This window comes from Callospermophilus lateralis, chromosome 1 (genome assembly GCF_048772815.1).
Source record: "Callospermophilus lateralis isolate mCalLat2 chromosome 1, mCalLat2.hap1, whole genome shotgun sequence".
Lineage (NCBI taxonomy): Eukaryota > Metazoa > Chordata > Mammalia > Rodentia > Sciuridae > Callospermophilus > Callospermophilus lateralis.
The window spans coordinates 216,981,441-216,998,534 of NC_135305.1; the positions used below are offsets into that span (position 1 = coordinate 216,981,441).

Sequence of the window (17,094 nt, forward strand, 5' to 3'; positions counted from 1 at the left end):
GTAGCCATTCCTCTACAAATTCTTTCCAGACAGATGATTGAGATGTTCCACTGCAGAGGTTCTCCCTCTGGTTTTATTTGTTGCTATCTGAAGGTGAGGAGAAGCTATGTTGACTTAATTCTTTCTAGGAATGTTGATAAGCTATGAATTGCACAAAATGACTTCCATGCCCAGCATGGCTTTCAGCTCACAATTTGGGTTAAACTGCTGTCCTCCACTGCTTCTGCTGTGCTTTGATTTGGTCTTCTTTTCTTTCTACCTCTTATTAAGGAGGTGAGTTTATCTACTGTTCCTCTTTCTTTCTCTCTCTGTTGCCCCTCTCCCTGTATGGGTTTGTGATTAAGCAACTCTCTCCTTGTTTTCTTCTCCAATAACCAAACTTCAAGTCTCCCCAAACCTCAGACTGTCCAGTATTGACTCTTAGAGGACTGACTCTGTCATCCACTTTTCTGGTCAGCTGTTTTTTCTCTGCCTCCTTTCTGGATTGTGGATGGGTCAGGGTTCATTATCTACCTCTGCTTTATAGTGAGATTTAATAGGTTGATAGAAATAAGCCTATATTAAATGAAAAATTTAAGATTTTTTTCTTATAATTTCATTATGTTTTACTCATTGACAGGTAATTGTAGTGTGTACTGATACCACATTTGTAGATAGTAATATTGTATGTTATTTTAGTCAGGTTTTTTGCTGCTGTGACTGAAAGACCTGACAGGTACAACTGTACAGGAGGAAAGTTATTCAAGGGCTCATGGTTTCAGAGGTCTCAGTTCACAGAAGCCTGGCACCATTCCTTGGGGTTCAAGGTAAGGATGAACATCATGGTAGAAGAGGGAGGGAAGCAGCTCACATGGTGATCAGAAAGCAGAGAGAGAGAGAGATCTCCATTTGCCAGATACAAATATACACCCCAAAGCCACACCCCCAATGCCCCACCTCCTCCAGCCACACCTCACCTGCCTTACCACTCAATTAATCCCATAAGGTGATTAATTCACTGATTGGGTTAAGGCTCTGGTAACCCAATCATTTGTTCTCTAAACCTTCTTGCATAGTCTCATATATGAGCTTTTGAGGGATACATTACATCCAAAACAGAACATATGATTTTTGGAATCTAAGTGTATTTATCAAAATTTAAAATCTTTCAAGATTAATAATAGGAGTCATATGTTAAATGATTTTAAAAAATAAATCATATTTGACTGAACACTTTTATCCACAAAGAAGGGAAAATGGAAAACCCAAGAATGATGAAAAACCCTGGGACAAATGGCACATGACAAGCTATTAACTTTAACCTAGAGTTCAGATAGGGCAGTCCTAGCTCTTACAGAGAGTTCACAAGCATTCTAAATGCAGTTTTGTACCGCTGCTGTGGAATAAAGTGAGGTATATTTGACTCTTCTTATTTTATCTTAATGAGAATGGCTTTCCTTAAAGGGTATGGGCATTTTTTATTCTGTATTCTTCAAAGAATAGAATATATTACAGAGCCATCATGGACTTGTTATCTCTCCTGCTTTTAGACTACTAATGTTGCTCAGTTGATTATCTCTAAAGGGGGTGTGTGTAGGAGATAAATGTCACAGAAACCAGAAATGCAAGAGTTCTAAGAAGGCTGGGCCTGTCACAACTGAGAAGTAATGCTGAAGTTGTATGGACTTCAGGTGTGAATACTTGTGAATGTGTGAATTAAAATATAAACAGAGTTGTAAGTGCTTGCTTTTTCATGTCTTTGACCCAACCCTGTTTACATTTCCCAAAAGGTGTCCAAACAATATAAAAGAACAAAATCTTACACATGGGACAGAATCTTTCCTCTGGGTTCACAGGTGTTCTGGAATTGCAGCCTTTTCTCTTTGGATGATTCCTGTCCCTGTGTGTGGTTATGCTGCTTGGAAACTGCTCATCATTTGTCTGTTTCATACCCCACATAGCCATGCACTTTTCCTCTCCAACCTGTCCTTGGTTGACTTCTATATCTCATCCTCCACAGTTACAAAGATGAGTATAAACACCAACATTCACAGTGGGCTCATCTACATAGTGGGCTGCCTGAAATTAATCTTTCTCTTTTTGAATAGAAACACTATTTTTGATTGTCCAGGGCTACAAAAAGGAGAAATAAGACAAGACAATAGAGTGTAAAATTGCAGCAGAAAGATAAATACTCTTACCCTCATCCTCTTTCTCAGCACTGTCTGTTTCAACCTCCTCATGGTCCTTCTCTTGAACAGCCATGTCCTCTTTACTCTAACCCCTTGCCCATGTACCAGTGAACTGAGGCCTACTTGGCCTACATCAGGTTAAAATTGTGACCTGGGTGATTCCAGGCCTCAGCAATGGCTGTGGTGTTGCTTAGCATACACACAGCTTGCTGTACCTTGGCCAGGTGTTCACCAGACACCACAGAGGGAGGCTGATAATTAATGCTAGCTTTGAAGTCATTATGGTACCAATCCACAAACTGGATGGTATCCTTGGTTCTGATATCAACAATGGCAGCATTAACATCTTTGGGGACCACATCATCATGTTAAAACAGGCAGCAATCTATATATTTACCATGGCCAGGGTCACAGTTCACCATCAGGTTGGCTGGCTCAAAGAAAGCAATGGTGATCTCTGCTACAGTAAGCTCTTCATGGTAGGCTTTCTCAGCAGAGATGACAGGGGCATATGAGGTTAGAGGAAAATGGGTGTGGGGATAGGTTTGACTGGCATTCTGTCATCTCAACATTCAGGACTCCATAAAATTTGAGGGAAGCAGTGATGGAAAACACAATCTGGGTAATAAGGCAGTTTCTAGGTTTGGATGATGGCAATGATTGCATAATTATGTGAGCACAATAAGTTAAAACTATGAATTCATATTAAATATCCACCATGATGGGTTGGTACTCAATATGGTTAAAATGGTGATTTTTTTTGTTATTTATACTTTACCTCAATGAAAATGGATAAAAAAAGCAGAGGTACCTTTAAAAAATGTAGAGGTGAAAGAAGTGAATAGTATATGAACTTCCTCCAAGGTAGAGGGAAAGTCCAAGCCCTTTTGTGGACATTTATTTCCTCTTGTTATTCTTCCTCCATTAATGTTAGAAAGTCCTCAGAGACTGGGACAACATGGATTAATTTGGCTAATTATGAGCTCTGTGCATTTAACATCCAAGGTCCTTTAATAATCAATAAAGAGCCCATGGCTTTAGTGTTTTTCTTTGATGGTCCATCCCAGAGAGCTGCGTACTGTGTCTCCTGCTGTGGTTCAATGCATCAAGAAGCTCCTAGTTGATACCCTATCCATATGATTGCCGTGAACAGGGCCTGAGTCTAATTGAGCCCCAGTCATGGTTAGATCTTGGGATCTGTACTTCTTGGTCATGACCCAGCAGAGAAGCGGCCTAACCCAGTAAGTGCAGAGGGGGCCAGTGGATGTGGGAAGAATTATTGGAATATTGTTTTTTCACCATGAGGATGAACATCACATTTTGGAGAGCCAGATGGGAGGATACCATATGAAAATTTCAGCTTTGGGGATTGTAAAGTTTACATTTTGGTTTAAGGTGGGAATATCAGAATTCTTATTCAAAATTTGCTCTCTTCCCACATTGGTTCTATTTCTCATAGAAATCTCACCCACAACAGCACAAAATGGGTCCTTCTAAAGAGTTTCCTAAGCACTGAAAAGGGACTATGATAGTGATGATAAGGATGATGATGAGGATGATAGAAGCCAGAGGATCATGAACTGATACAGAGGGCTTCTCTGGTTCCAGGTGCTGAACAATGTGTTCTGTCATTTGTTTCATTTCATGTGTACCATCTCAGTTTAGTTAGTAGGCCACTTTATTACTGTTTTATACAAAATGAGAAGTGTCTGGCTTATTTCCACTTACCATGATGTTTTCCAGTTCTATCCATTTACCAGAAAATGCCATAATTTAATTTTTTCTTTTTGACTAAGTAAAACTCCATTGTGTATATATACCAAATTTTCTTTATCCATTCATCTGTTGATGGGCACCTGGGTTGGTTCCATAATTTGGATATTGTGAATTGAGCTGCTATAAACATTGATGTTTCTATATCACTATGAAATGCTGATTTTAGTTCGTTAGGATAAATACGAAGGAATAGGATAGCTAAGTCATATGGTGATTCCATTCTTAGATTTTGGCCAATCTCCACACTACTTTCCTGGGTAGTTGTACGAATTTGCAGTCCCACCAACAATGTATGAGTGTACATTTTCTCTCACAAACAGAAGCTAGAGCAAAATAGGAAAAAAAGGAGGGATCCTGTGAAAGTAGAAGGGAGTTCACTGGAGTAGAGGAAGAAGATAGAGGAAGAGGGTGGAGGGACAGGAAAAGGAAGAACCATGGAATGAAACTGACCAAATTATGGTGTGCACATATATGAGTACACCACAGTGAATTTCATCTTAATATATATCTATAAATCACCAGTTAAAAACAATAACTAAATAGAAGGAAGACCCATAGAGTAGAGGAAGGGGAATGGGAGATGGGGAGGAAATGAGAAAGTAATGGGGACTAAAATGAAGCAAATTATATTTCATGCATATATAGGTTTATCAAAAGAAATCCTACTACTATGTATAACTACTGCATGAATAAAAATATTTTAAAAAGCAAATGGAAAATGTGCATTATATTTATGTTACTTGTACTCATTTATAGGTAGAAAATATTAAAGCCATGTTTACATTGGTCTGTCTGACCATGGACACAGGGCATCATGCAGGAGAATCCTGGCAGGCTGTCCCATCAACAAGCCAATCAGCCATTTCTCTTACCAGCAGAAAGAGAGCCTTGTCCACTGTGTTCTTTCTGTTTGGATTCCAGGGGATCACAGGGCAGAGCAGTGGGTGTCCCTGGTGCATGCACTATTAAAGAACAGCCAGAGGTCACAGTAGGGGAGACTCATGATCATTCAGCACAGATCTCTGTCTTGTACCCACTCTGGAACATCCTTACAGCTGACTACATGGTCGTCAATGCTTGTAAATAGCCCACTCATTCTCAAAAGGTCACCTTATGTCAGGTCTTGATTTTATTCTTACTCACAGAAATGGGAAGACTTTAAAAATATAACTTGAATTGTACCTGTGGTTAAGACCTCTGCTAAAAACTTTCTGACAGCTGGGAAATAATGAAACATTTATTGGACCCAACTCAGAGTCAAAGCATTTATTTTTTTAGTCTTTCTACTGTTCTTATCATTTCTGAGATGTGGGGGAAGTGTTGGTATCTGAGACTCAGCATTGTTATCTGAGTTGATTTTTAGTTGAGATATCTCCAATGAGGAAGGATTAAATAGATAATAGGGCTTCTGTATGTGATAATGTGTGATGCATATATAAATTTAGGGAAAAATAAATGTGTTATTACTAATAATAAGTTTATTCTTCATGCCATTCAGCTAAAACATCAGTCACCTGACGTTGCTGTTTTCCTATTTATTTATTGGACATTTTATTTTCAGTCCACCAGATTTATATGGTCTGTATTTGGGAAGAAAAATCTCCTTTTCTCATTTTCAATTTTCCAGAGCCTATTCTTTGATTGGCATGGGGAACACAGCATTTAAGTATTGCAAATCAAAGAAATTAGTCCCAAGGTCTTAGAACAAAACAAGATACTTTGGACTGCCTCTTAATTTCTTTTTATTAAAATTGTTTTTTTTTTTTAATAAAAAGGAAGCTTACTACCTTCTCCCATTTTTCCTTAAAGAGTAGGCTGCGTTTTACTGTCATCACAACTTGTTCCCTCCACTGCCACTGGACTTCTAATGGTGTGGAAGGAAGCAATGAATAATGCAGAAAGCAACAACCAAAGAGTACAGGAAGACCGGGTTTTTTGCTACTGAGAAGTATTGTTGAAGTTGCATAGATATTAAGCATGAATACTTTTATTGTGAAGACTTGAATTCAAATGTATACAGAGTGCTAGGTGCCCATTTATATATTTCTTTTTTAATCCTCTTTTCTTTTTCAAAAGGTGTCCAATCAATATAGACCCACAAAATCTTACATGTGCTTTTGAATTTCAACTTGTGAACCTCCCATAGGATCTGGACCTGCAGTCCATACTCTTTGGCCTGTTCCTGTCCATGTCCCTAGTCATAGTGCTTGGGAACCTGCTCATCATTCTGGCTGTCATCTCTGACTCCCACCTCCACACCTCTATGTACTTATTCTTCTCTAGCCTGTCCTGGGCTGATATTGGTTTAACCTCTACCACAGTCTCAAAAATGATTGTGAACATCCAAACTCACAGCAGAGCCATCTCCTATGTGGGCTGCCTGACACAGATGTCTGTTTTTCTTATTTTTGTATGTATGGATGACATGCTTCTGACTGTGATGGCCTATGACCGGTTTGTGGGCATCTGTCACCCCCTGCATTATCCAATCATTATGAACCCTTGACTCTGTGGCTTCTTAGTTCTGGCGTCTTTTTTGATTACCCTTTTTGAATCACAGCTGCACAATTTGATTGCATTACAGTCTACCACCTTCAAAGATGTTGAAATTTCTAATTTCTTCTGTGATCCCTCTCAAGTCCTCAGTCTTTCCTGTTGGGACTCCTTTACCAATAACCTAGTCATGTATCTTTTTGGTGCCATATACAGCTTTTTCCCCCTCTTAGGGATCCTTTTCTAATATTATAAAATTGTTTCCTCCATTTTGAAGATCCCATCCTCAGGTGGGACGTACAAAGCCTTCTCCACCTGTGGGTCTCACCTGGCAGTTGTTTGTTTTATGGAACAGCAATTGGAGTGTACCTTGGTTCAGTTCTGTCTCATTCTTCTAGAAAGGGTGCCATGGCCTCAGTGATGTACACAGCTGTCATTCCTATGCTGAACCCCTTCATGTACAGCATGAGAAACAGGGACATTAAAAATGCCCTCAAGAAGCTCCTTAGTAGGATAGTCTAATCTGATTATCAGTGACTTATATTTCATTTTTAATTTGGAAAACCAATGAAGTTTAACACTGGTACTTGTAAATCTTGCTTCTTTGGTTACATTATTTTGTAATTTAATAGCTTTAATTTCTCATGTTTTGCAGTGGAATTGTAGTTATAAGGTTTTGTGAAGAGACTAATGGAGAGTTTAGAATTGAGTATAAAGGTTTAGATAGGAAATGAGAAAAATTTTAGCCCTTTATGATGGTGATAGTTTTCCAACAACCTTAATGTTATTAATGATATTGAACTGCAAAGTTAATAATGACTAAAACTATACATTTTAGTATATTTCAGCACAATAGAAAATGTAAATTAATATTGGACAGATCTTGAATTTATAAAAAGTGATTAACATGAATATAAAAAGAAAATGTAGTACAAAGAGAAGGGTGTAGGCAAAAATTATGATTTGGTTTAAGGCACATTGTAGAAATCACATTACTCCAGACTGCAGTGACATTTGGAAAATTTATTCATCATTAAACTCATCTTTTCCATAGTGATGGGATTTTGTATTTGAATAATACCACAATGGCCCAATATTCATTAAGTTCCACACCACCTGTGGTGCTGTGTTGTTGAGAAGAGTGCTATTCTCCCAATTTCCATTAAGCAGTATGGGCACAGAGAGGTGGAGAGACTTGCACACATTCTGCACATAATATTAGGTCAGTGATACAGGGCTAACATGTTCACTTCCTTCCTCTCATCCCCGGTTGCTCTGTTTTCTACTGAAGCCAATAGAAATAATGTTCATAACACCAGAGGAAAATTCTTGGTGATTTATGGTGGAATTTTATTAATCAATAGACTGCAGTGATACTGCCATAATAGGTCATCAGAATAAGAGGATATGATGGAAAATGACTGATTTTTAAAAAATTTGGACAACAAATGTAACTTTTTAATAGTAAAATTGAATATACAAAATGTTAAAAGTTAAAGAAATATCCTCCTACATATTTTATGGAAATTCCCTTTTGTGATATGAAGAGAGGGACAAGGACAAGATGTTTTAAAGGATTTTTGTAATAATAAACCAATAAACTAGATGATATCCCTTCCTCAAATTAAATGCTTTGTTCAGTTATAGCATTTATTGAACAGGTATGTACTTCAAAAACAGAATTAAATACACATGTTGATGTAAACCAGTACATATTGAGGGCAATAGATATGTTGTATAATAGCTAGACAGATATTTCTTGGTAAGATTCTATAAAAACTGTTTATGGATACATAAATTAATTGACATGGAAACATTGTGAGGAAAATCCACTTACAAAATTCCTTATGCTATTTTCCTTTGGAGAAGAGGTGTGTAGGAGAATGAAATCATGCAGAGATACCAAGAAATAAAATTTCATTGGTAATTATCTAAATATCTACAAAATATTAGTTTTGATGCAAATATGAATTAACTTCCACATTTAATATAGGTATTTGGGCTAGGCATGGTGGTGCTTGCCTATATATATATATTACATACATACACACCCTCACACACATAAAATGTACATATAAGCATATTATATATATATCTGGTCTTCTTGATATCAGTAATAAGTAATATTAATTGGCTGTTTCTCAATAACATAAATATTTTAAGGTCATTATTTTTTACCATAGGTATAAGAATGGACCAAAAGAACTTCACAGGCATCCCATGGGTTCCAGAGGCTGAGACAGGAAGATCAAAAGTTCAGAGCCAACCTCAGCAAGTTAGGGAGGACCTAAGCAACCTAGCAAGATTCTCTTTAAATAAAATATAAAAAAATGCTCAATGGTTAAGGCCCCTGAGTTCAATCTATAGTACAAAAAACTCTAAAATCAAAAAACAAACAAAATAATTCACAAGCAGATGTTATGATTAAGTTGTTAGTGTGTGAAGCCAAAGTACCTAGATATTTCAAATATTGACAGGTCAATATGTTATTAAAAAGGATTGAGTATCACTACTGCACTCAATTTAAGAGATTTAATAAAAATTTTCTTCTTTCCCTGTATGGAGCAAGAGTAGATGAAGGGGATTGAGGGGAGGGAGGAAAGGAGAGACAGGGGCAGTATGAGGGAACAAAATTGACAAAACTATACTATATTCATTGCAAATATGCCACAATGAATTCCACTTTTGGGTATAATTATAGTGTATTAATTAAAAAAACAACAGAGAGGAGACCAGTAGAGGAAGAGGATGAAGGTGAGAGAGGAGGGTAAGGAAAGGGGCGGTCCTGGGGAATGAGACTGAAAAAGTTATGTTATGTGCATGTACAAAAAATTTCACAATGAGTTTTAGTGTTGTGTATAATTATAATGCACCACCCAAACCACAAAATTAATAAAAAAATTTAAAACAGTCATATAACTCAAGTAATTGTTTTTCTCCTTTTACACATGAGCAAATTGCCCAGGTGTGTTTATACTATTTCCTGTTATTTTCTCTTTTGCCTCCCCCCCCCACAGTTGAATCAGAGTGTGGTCTGGCAAAATAATGGATTAGACTTGCCTTCAGGTCTCCCAAGTAGGCAAGTAGCAGTCCCTACAGTAGGAAGTATTGACCAGAAAGTCCATTAAGTAGGTGCATGAAAGTTAGCACCCAAACTCTGGGGCTTAGCACATTTCCAGGTGTCAAAGTCTCCAACTACAAAATGGAGGGTTTATGGGGAGAAAAATAAGCTAACAACAACAACAAAAACTAGAAATAAAAATAAAGAAAAAAGGAAAAGTATTACCAGACTACTGTAAAATGTAGAGTCAATGGGAAAATGCCAAGAAATGTCTTACACAAGAGATATTTTAGTAAGATTTAATGGGCTGATAAAAAGAAACATATATTGGATGGCAGCTGTGAAGAATTCAAATAATAGTAAATGTTGGAGAGGATGTGGAGAAAAAGGAACACTTTTACACTGGGTGGGACTGTAAATTAGTACAACTATGGGAAACAGTATGGACATTGCTCAAAAGACTAGACATGCAACCACCATAACACTTAGCTGTACCACTCCTTGGTATTTATCCTAAAGAATTAAAGTCATCATGATACTACAGTGATGCATGCATACCCATGTGTACAGCAGCACAATTCATAATACCCAAACTATGGAACCAGCCTAGGTGTTCAACAACACATGAATGGATAAAGACAATCTCTCTCTCTCTCTCTCTCTCTCTCTCTCTCTCTCTCTCTCTCTCACACACACACACACACACACACACACACACACACACTCACACACACATACATACACATTTTATTCATCCATAAAGAAAAACAAAATCATGTTATTTCCAGGAAAATGGATGGAATTTGAGATCATTAGTTAAGTAAAACAAGCCAAATTCAGAAGGTCAAGGGTCACATGTTTTCTCTCATATGTGAAAACTAAAGAGAAAAAAGGAAAAGAAATGTGGGGTAGGGGTTTCATGAAGATCAAAGGGAGATCAGTAGAATGGAGGAAAGGGAACGGGGGAGTGGGGGGAGGGAAAGTGAAAATGCTGAGGAGTGATATTGGACAAATTATGTTGTTACATTGTGTGCATATATGAATATGTAATAACAGATCCCACCATTATGTACAACTACAATGCACCAATAGAAATATGGAAAAAACATATGAAATAAAAATTTCAAAAATGTTACTTCAAACTTCATTATGTTTTAATTATTGAGAGGTATAGTGTACGCTAATGCTACATTTGTGGTCAGTGATGTATGATTATGTAGATTTAACTAAACTATAGATTTAACTAAACTATATTAAAATTTTTAGTTTACCATGGCAAATGAGTCATATATTTAATGATTTTTAAAAGATAAATATTATTTGACTGAGTGCTTCATGTAGAAAGAAGAGAAATGAGGAGACCCAAAAATGTTGAAAAACTGCTGGAATAACTGGCACACAATGTTTTCTAGTCTTTAACTATTGATCATAAATTAAGGTCTGGATAAGGTAGTCCTAGTTCTTATAGAGTGTTCACAAGCATTCTTTGTTTTTTCTTCTTCTTTGTACTGGAGATTAAACCCAGGGGTGCTGAACTACTGAGCCACATTCCAAGCCATTTTTCTAATATTTTATCTAGAGATAGGGTCTTGCTGTGTTGCTCAGTGCCTTCCTTGCTAAGTTGCTGAGGCTGGCTTTGAACTCATGATTCTCCTGCCTCAGTTAACTGAGCCACTAGGATTAAGTTCACAAGCATTCTAAACACAGATGGTAAGTGCCATTTTTGTAGAATAAAATTAGCAATAATATTGAATTGTTTCTTAATTTTCCTTAATAAGTGACTTTTCTTTCTTTTTCCTTTTTGGTGGTACTGAAGATGAAATTCAAGGGCCTTGTGCATGAGAGGCAAACACTTTACCATTGAGCTACATCTCAGTTCTAAAAGTGATTTTTTATTAAAAGGGGAAGTATATTTATTATTCCCTATATTTTTCTTCAAAGAGTTGTATTTATTTTAGTTACCATGAGTTTCTCTCTAATGGTCTTGGCTTTTTATGATATCATGCTCAACTGAGTGCCTCTAAAGTAGGTGTCCATAGACAATAGCACAGAATATGTAACTTAAGTGTTGTAAAAATTGTTTTGTCACAACTGAGAAGTATTGCAGAAGGTGTGTGTACCTCAAGAGTGAATATCTTACTTTGAATACCTGAATTCAAAATATATACTGAGTGGTGGGTGTTTTCTATTGTTCTTTTATTTCTTTCTTTATTTTTTCATTATAATTCTTAATACACTATTATACCATAATTTATCATCTCTGATTATATATAAGGTATGTTGACACCAAATTCACATCTTCATACATATATTTTGTATAATGATGAGGGTCTCCTTTCACTATCCATACAATTCCCCTTCTCCCTCCCTTTCCCTCCCACCCCTATTACCTATCTAGAGGTAATCTTCCTCCCTTGCTTATTTGTTCTTTTATCCAACACTCTTTATTTTCCCTGAATGTTTGCAAACAATATATTAGAAAACCTTATATATGTCATGAAATGCTTATTCGTGGGCATCTCCCATGGTCCAGTTTAATCATTCCTCTTTGGACTGTTCCTGTCTATGTACCTTGGAAACAGGCTCATCATTCTGGCTGTTAGCTCCGACCTCCACTTCCACACTCCCATGTACTTCTTCTCTTCAACCTGTTATTGGCTGACTCTGTTTCACCTCACCAGGGTCCCAAGAATGATTGTGAACATCCAAAATCACAATAGAATCATTTCCCATGTGGACTGCATTACACGGAAGGCTTTTTTTGTTGTTGTTGTTTTTGAAGTAGAGTTTGTATGTTGCTGTCATTGCCTAGGACATGTTGTGGCCATGAATTTCTCCCTGCATTACCCAATCATCAAGAACCCTTGACTCCGGGTTTCTTAGTTTGGTGTCTTTTGGTTAGCCTTGGGACACTAAGGTGCATAATTTGATTGTATCATAATATTTTTACTCTATGGATGTAGAAATTTCCAATTCTTCAGTGATCCTACTCAACTGTTTAATGTCACCTGTCCTGATACCTTCTCTAATATCATTGTCAAGTATAGTGGCATATTTGTGTTTATCCCATCAGGAATTCTTTTGTCTTTCTAAAATATTGTCTCCTCCATTCTGAGAATCCCATCACCATGTGGGATGTATAAATGCTTCTGTAACTCTAGTTCTCTTCTGTCATTTGTTGGCTTATAATGTGGACTCATCATTGGAATGTGCCTTGGTTGAGTTATGTCAATATCCCAGAAAGTGTTTGGTGACCTTCATCATTTACACCTTGTTCATCCTTACCCTGAATCCCTTCAACTACAACCTGAGGAACAGAGACCTAAAAAGTGTTCTAAGGAGACCCCACAGCAGAACTATGAAGACACGAGCAATCAGTTTAAATGTAGGGTGGAAAAGGCTATAGAACTACAAAAGTAAACCTGGAAATATAGCCTGTCTCTTGGTCACATTATTGTTGTGGTATAATAGCTTCAACTTGTCATCCTTTTTGATGGGAGAATATTGGGTGCCAATTTTGTGGCTGGGAGGACTGGCAAGTTTTTTACATTGTGTAGAAATTTTCAGTTTGGCTATGGATGCTGGTGATGGATGCATCACAGTGTGAGTGTGATTAATGCTGCTTATCTGTGCACTTGGCAATGGGGAAAATTGCCATTTTTAGAGGGAATGAAATTTCACCATCATAAAAATGGAACAAGGCAAAGGAAAAAAAATAATGAAAGAAATGATAATACCCAAGAGCTTCCTCTGGTGTAGAGGAAGAGCCCAAGAGCTTTTGTGGACACTGATTTTTCTCTTCCTTAGCTGGCATTGATATGAGGAGACTTTTAGAGTTTGTGGTAACCTGGACCTATTTGGCTAATTAGGAGCTCTGTGCATTGGGCTTCCAAGGTCATATAACAGTCAACAATCAGTCTGTGCCTGCAGCCCTTCAGTTTGATGGCTCCAAGTCCAGTGGGATGAGCTCTGGATCTTCACTCCTTGGCCATTACCCACCAGAGTCCCAGTGCAAACCAGTAAGTGCTGAGGGAGGCAAATGACGGAGTATGAACTGTATGAAGCATTGTTTCCTCATCACCAGGACAGACATGCATTTTGGGAAAGCCATATGGGAGAAAAAGATTGGGTCAAATTTCAGTTACGAGGATTGTGAAGTTTATGATCTTGGTTGTGGAGGGGTCCTAGAAATCTCATTCAGAGTCTTGCTTTCATCCCACCCTGGTTCTACTTCCCATGGACAGCTCTCAGACCATAACCGAAAGTAGGTCCCACTGAACTCTTTCCTAATCTCTCCAAGACATTTATGAAGGTGATGATGAGGATGAGGATAGTGTCCATCACATCATGAGCCAATATTACAAATTTTCCGCTTTATTAAATTTACTATTGAAATTCACCTTTATTAAAATAATAATTAAGCACTGTTATGTGCCAGTCATGTATAAAATGTGGGCATTTTATACATGCTGAGTCTTTTTAAATGATAAAATCTTCATAACTAATTAACCCTTCTGGCAGAATGGAAAAAAATTAATATCCAGGATTCAAATACATGTCTACCTGACTCAAGTATTAGCCTTTTAAATATTTTTATTGGCATATATTAATGACACAGAGTAGTGAGTTTCATTGTGGCATATTCATTCATGCATGTAGCATAATTTGATCAACTTCGTTCCCCGCCTACCTCACTGAAGACCCCTCCTCCTTTCTTCTGACCCTTGCCCCTCTAATCATGAACCATTATTGGGAGATTTCTGAGTGCCAGGCTTTGATACTGCACTCTATAGAGATTGTATTCATTTCTTTCCATAGTTATCTCAATGTTAAAACTGCCAAATATTTTAATTTTGGAGGAAATAAAATTAAAAAAAAACATATTTTTATGTAATTTGTGGTAGGATTTTAGGTTGAAAACTCTAAAGTCTTGTTTAAATTGAGTTTTCTTATTAGAGAGAGGCAGGTGTATTTAAAACTGATTGTTATATAATAAACTTACAGGTTAAATGATGTCCTTCCATTAGGTAATGTTTAATCAGATAAAGCCTTTGAAGTAGAAGAAAGTACATCACAGACTTAAAAATCACATATTCTTGTAAATTAGCACATTTCAGACACAGTAAACATTGTGTTGTCATCTACTTAGCTGTTCTTTAAGTATCTTTAGGCCAGATTTTAAGGAAAACAGCTTCCAGGTATGTTAATACTAATATGAAAACATCGACAAGAAATAATACCCTTCCTATTCATGACAGTACCTGTGTTTTGGAACACAGCTGAGCAGGAGAATGGAATTATGTTGTGATACCCAAAGAACTCAAATTTCATCAATAATTATTCAGGTCACTTTCAAGTGGTGACAAGTATTATCAAATGCTGTTATTTCAATATGGATATAATAAGAGAATATCATGATCCTATTTTTTTTTTTTTGTGGGAGAACTGGGGATTGAACTCAGGGACACTCAACCACTGAGCCACATCCCTAGCCTATTTTATATTTTATTTAGAGACAGGGTCTCACTGAGTTGCTTAGAACCTGACTTCTGCTGAGGCTGGCTTTGAACTCATAATCCTTTTGCCTCAGCCTCCTGAGATGCTGGAATAACAGGTGTGAGCCTGGCATCATTATCCTAGTTTTAAGTGCCAAGAAATATTTTAAGGCACTGAATCTCCAAGCTGGTATAAGAATGTACCACCAAGATATGTGGTACATTCTTATAGAATGTACCACCAGATATGCTGACACAATTGCTTTTGATCTGAGATCAGGGTACTTGGACAGTAAATGATTTTATATTAATAAGTGAGACAGAACTACTTGTTGTACAATTTAAAGAATTTTAAAGAAACTTTTGTAACAGTCATATAAAGTAGGTAAGTTTCAGTTCCATTTTATAGGATGAGGCAATCCAGTGATGTTCACATTATTTCCTGTTCTATTCTCTTTTACATTGTTTTCCAGTTCAATCACATAGCTGTATTAATGAACCTGAGTTTCCTTCATGTGGCTGAAGTAAGAGAATATGCAATACATATATCAGGAAAGATTGACCAGAAAATATATGAAGTATAAATAAGAAGGTTGGGACAAAAACTGAGCTTTGGGGTTTTCACGGGTGCTAAAATAGTTAACTATAAATTTTATGGGTTAATATTAGAAAAATAGTAGCAGAATTAGCATGCCACAATGGAATATAGAACAAAGAAAAAGAAAAGAAACAAATGCCTGCCTTTTACCAGATACTTTATTGGTAGTGTACAGATTAGTATTGTATGTATATATGCAAATAAACCAGCATAAAATTAAACTATTCAAAGAAATTTTCTATTATTTATTATTTTTATGTCTTTGAGAGGTACTGAGAACATTAATTTCACATATTTTGTCAGAGATACTATTGATTATGTGCATTTAATGATAGTTACCAATATTTGAAATTCAATGAAGCCAAGGGTACTTGATTTATTTTACATGATTTTTTTGACATCTGGCCATGATTTATTGTTATGGAAACAACATATGCTAATGTTGTTCAAAAAATTGAAAAAAAATGAGAGGAATAAAGTGGAAAGTGACAACTGAAATCTACCTCTAAATGTTAAATAATGAATCATAAAAATAAAAGCATTGAGAAGAAGAGTTAAATAAGGTAACTCTTTTGTGCAATACTGGACTTTAAAACAATAGCAAAAAGATGATAAATAATAATTAAATAGCTTTTTGATCTCTAAAATTTTTATTAGTATATTGTAGTTATATATAATATTGGGGTTAATTTTGACATAATTATTCAAGCATGAAATACAATGTGCTCCAAGTCAGTCTCCAGTACTTTCCCTTTTTTTCCTCTCCTCCCTCCTCCTATTCCCTTCACACTGGTCTTTTTTCTATTTATTATAGTTTTAAAAATTAATGTGTTACAAAATGTAGACAATGGTGAAATTCACTGTGGTATATTCATAAATGTACTAGGATAGTTTGGTCAATTTAACTCCAACATTCCTCCCATTTCCCATGCCTCCTCTCTCCCCCTCAAACACTTAACTCCATTGATATCTCGTCTATTTTACTGGGATTCCAGCCCTGCCTCTTTTTAAAATTTTGTTGTAGCTTCTACATATGAGAGAAAATATTTGACTCCTGACTTTCTGAATCTAATTTATTTCACTTGGCATGATGTTCTCTGGTTCCATACATTGACCAGCAAATGCCACAATTTCATACTTCTTAATGGATGAGTGAAACTCTACAGTGTATATATGCCACATTTTCTTTTCCATTCACCTGTTGTATTTTACATAATTTTAAAGGAAAAAATTAAATCCACAAAGGAAGAAAATCAGAAAACGAAAGACAGGTGAAAACTCTAGATAATGACAGGCTTGTAAAAATGTCTTCTGCTAATTACCTTAATTCAGCAAGTCCTCACACACTGATTCAAATATTATAGGACAAAAGAATTTGTCTCAAGGTTCACAAGAAAATAAGGCATGTTAGATTGCTTCTTAATTTTCTTGTTCTAAAGTGATGCTTTCATAATGAGGAAGGCTATTACTTATTCTGTATTTTTTTCCAGAAAGAGTAGA

At 36.4% G+C, this 17,094-nt stretch overlaps 1 pseudogene; it reads right to left on the reverse strand.

The window, feature by feature from the left end:
* Positions 1-2,112: 2,112 nt before the first annotated feature.
* LOC143400712 (tubulin alpha-1C chain-like) lies at positions 2,113-2,837 on the reverse strand (annotated as a pseudogene).
* Positions 2,838-17,094: the final 14,257 nt, after the last annotated feature.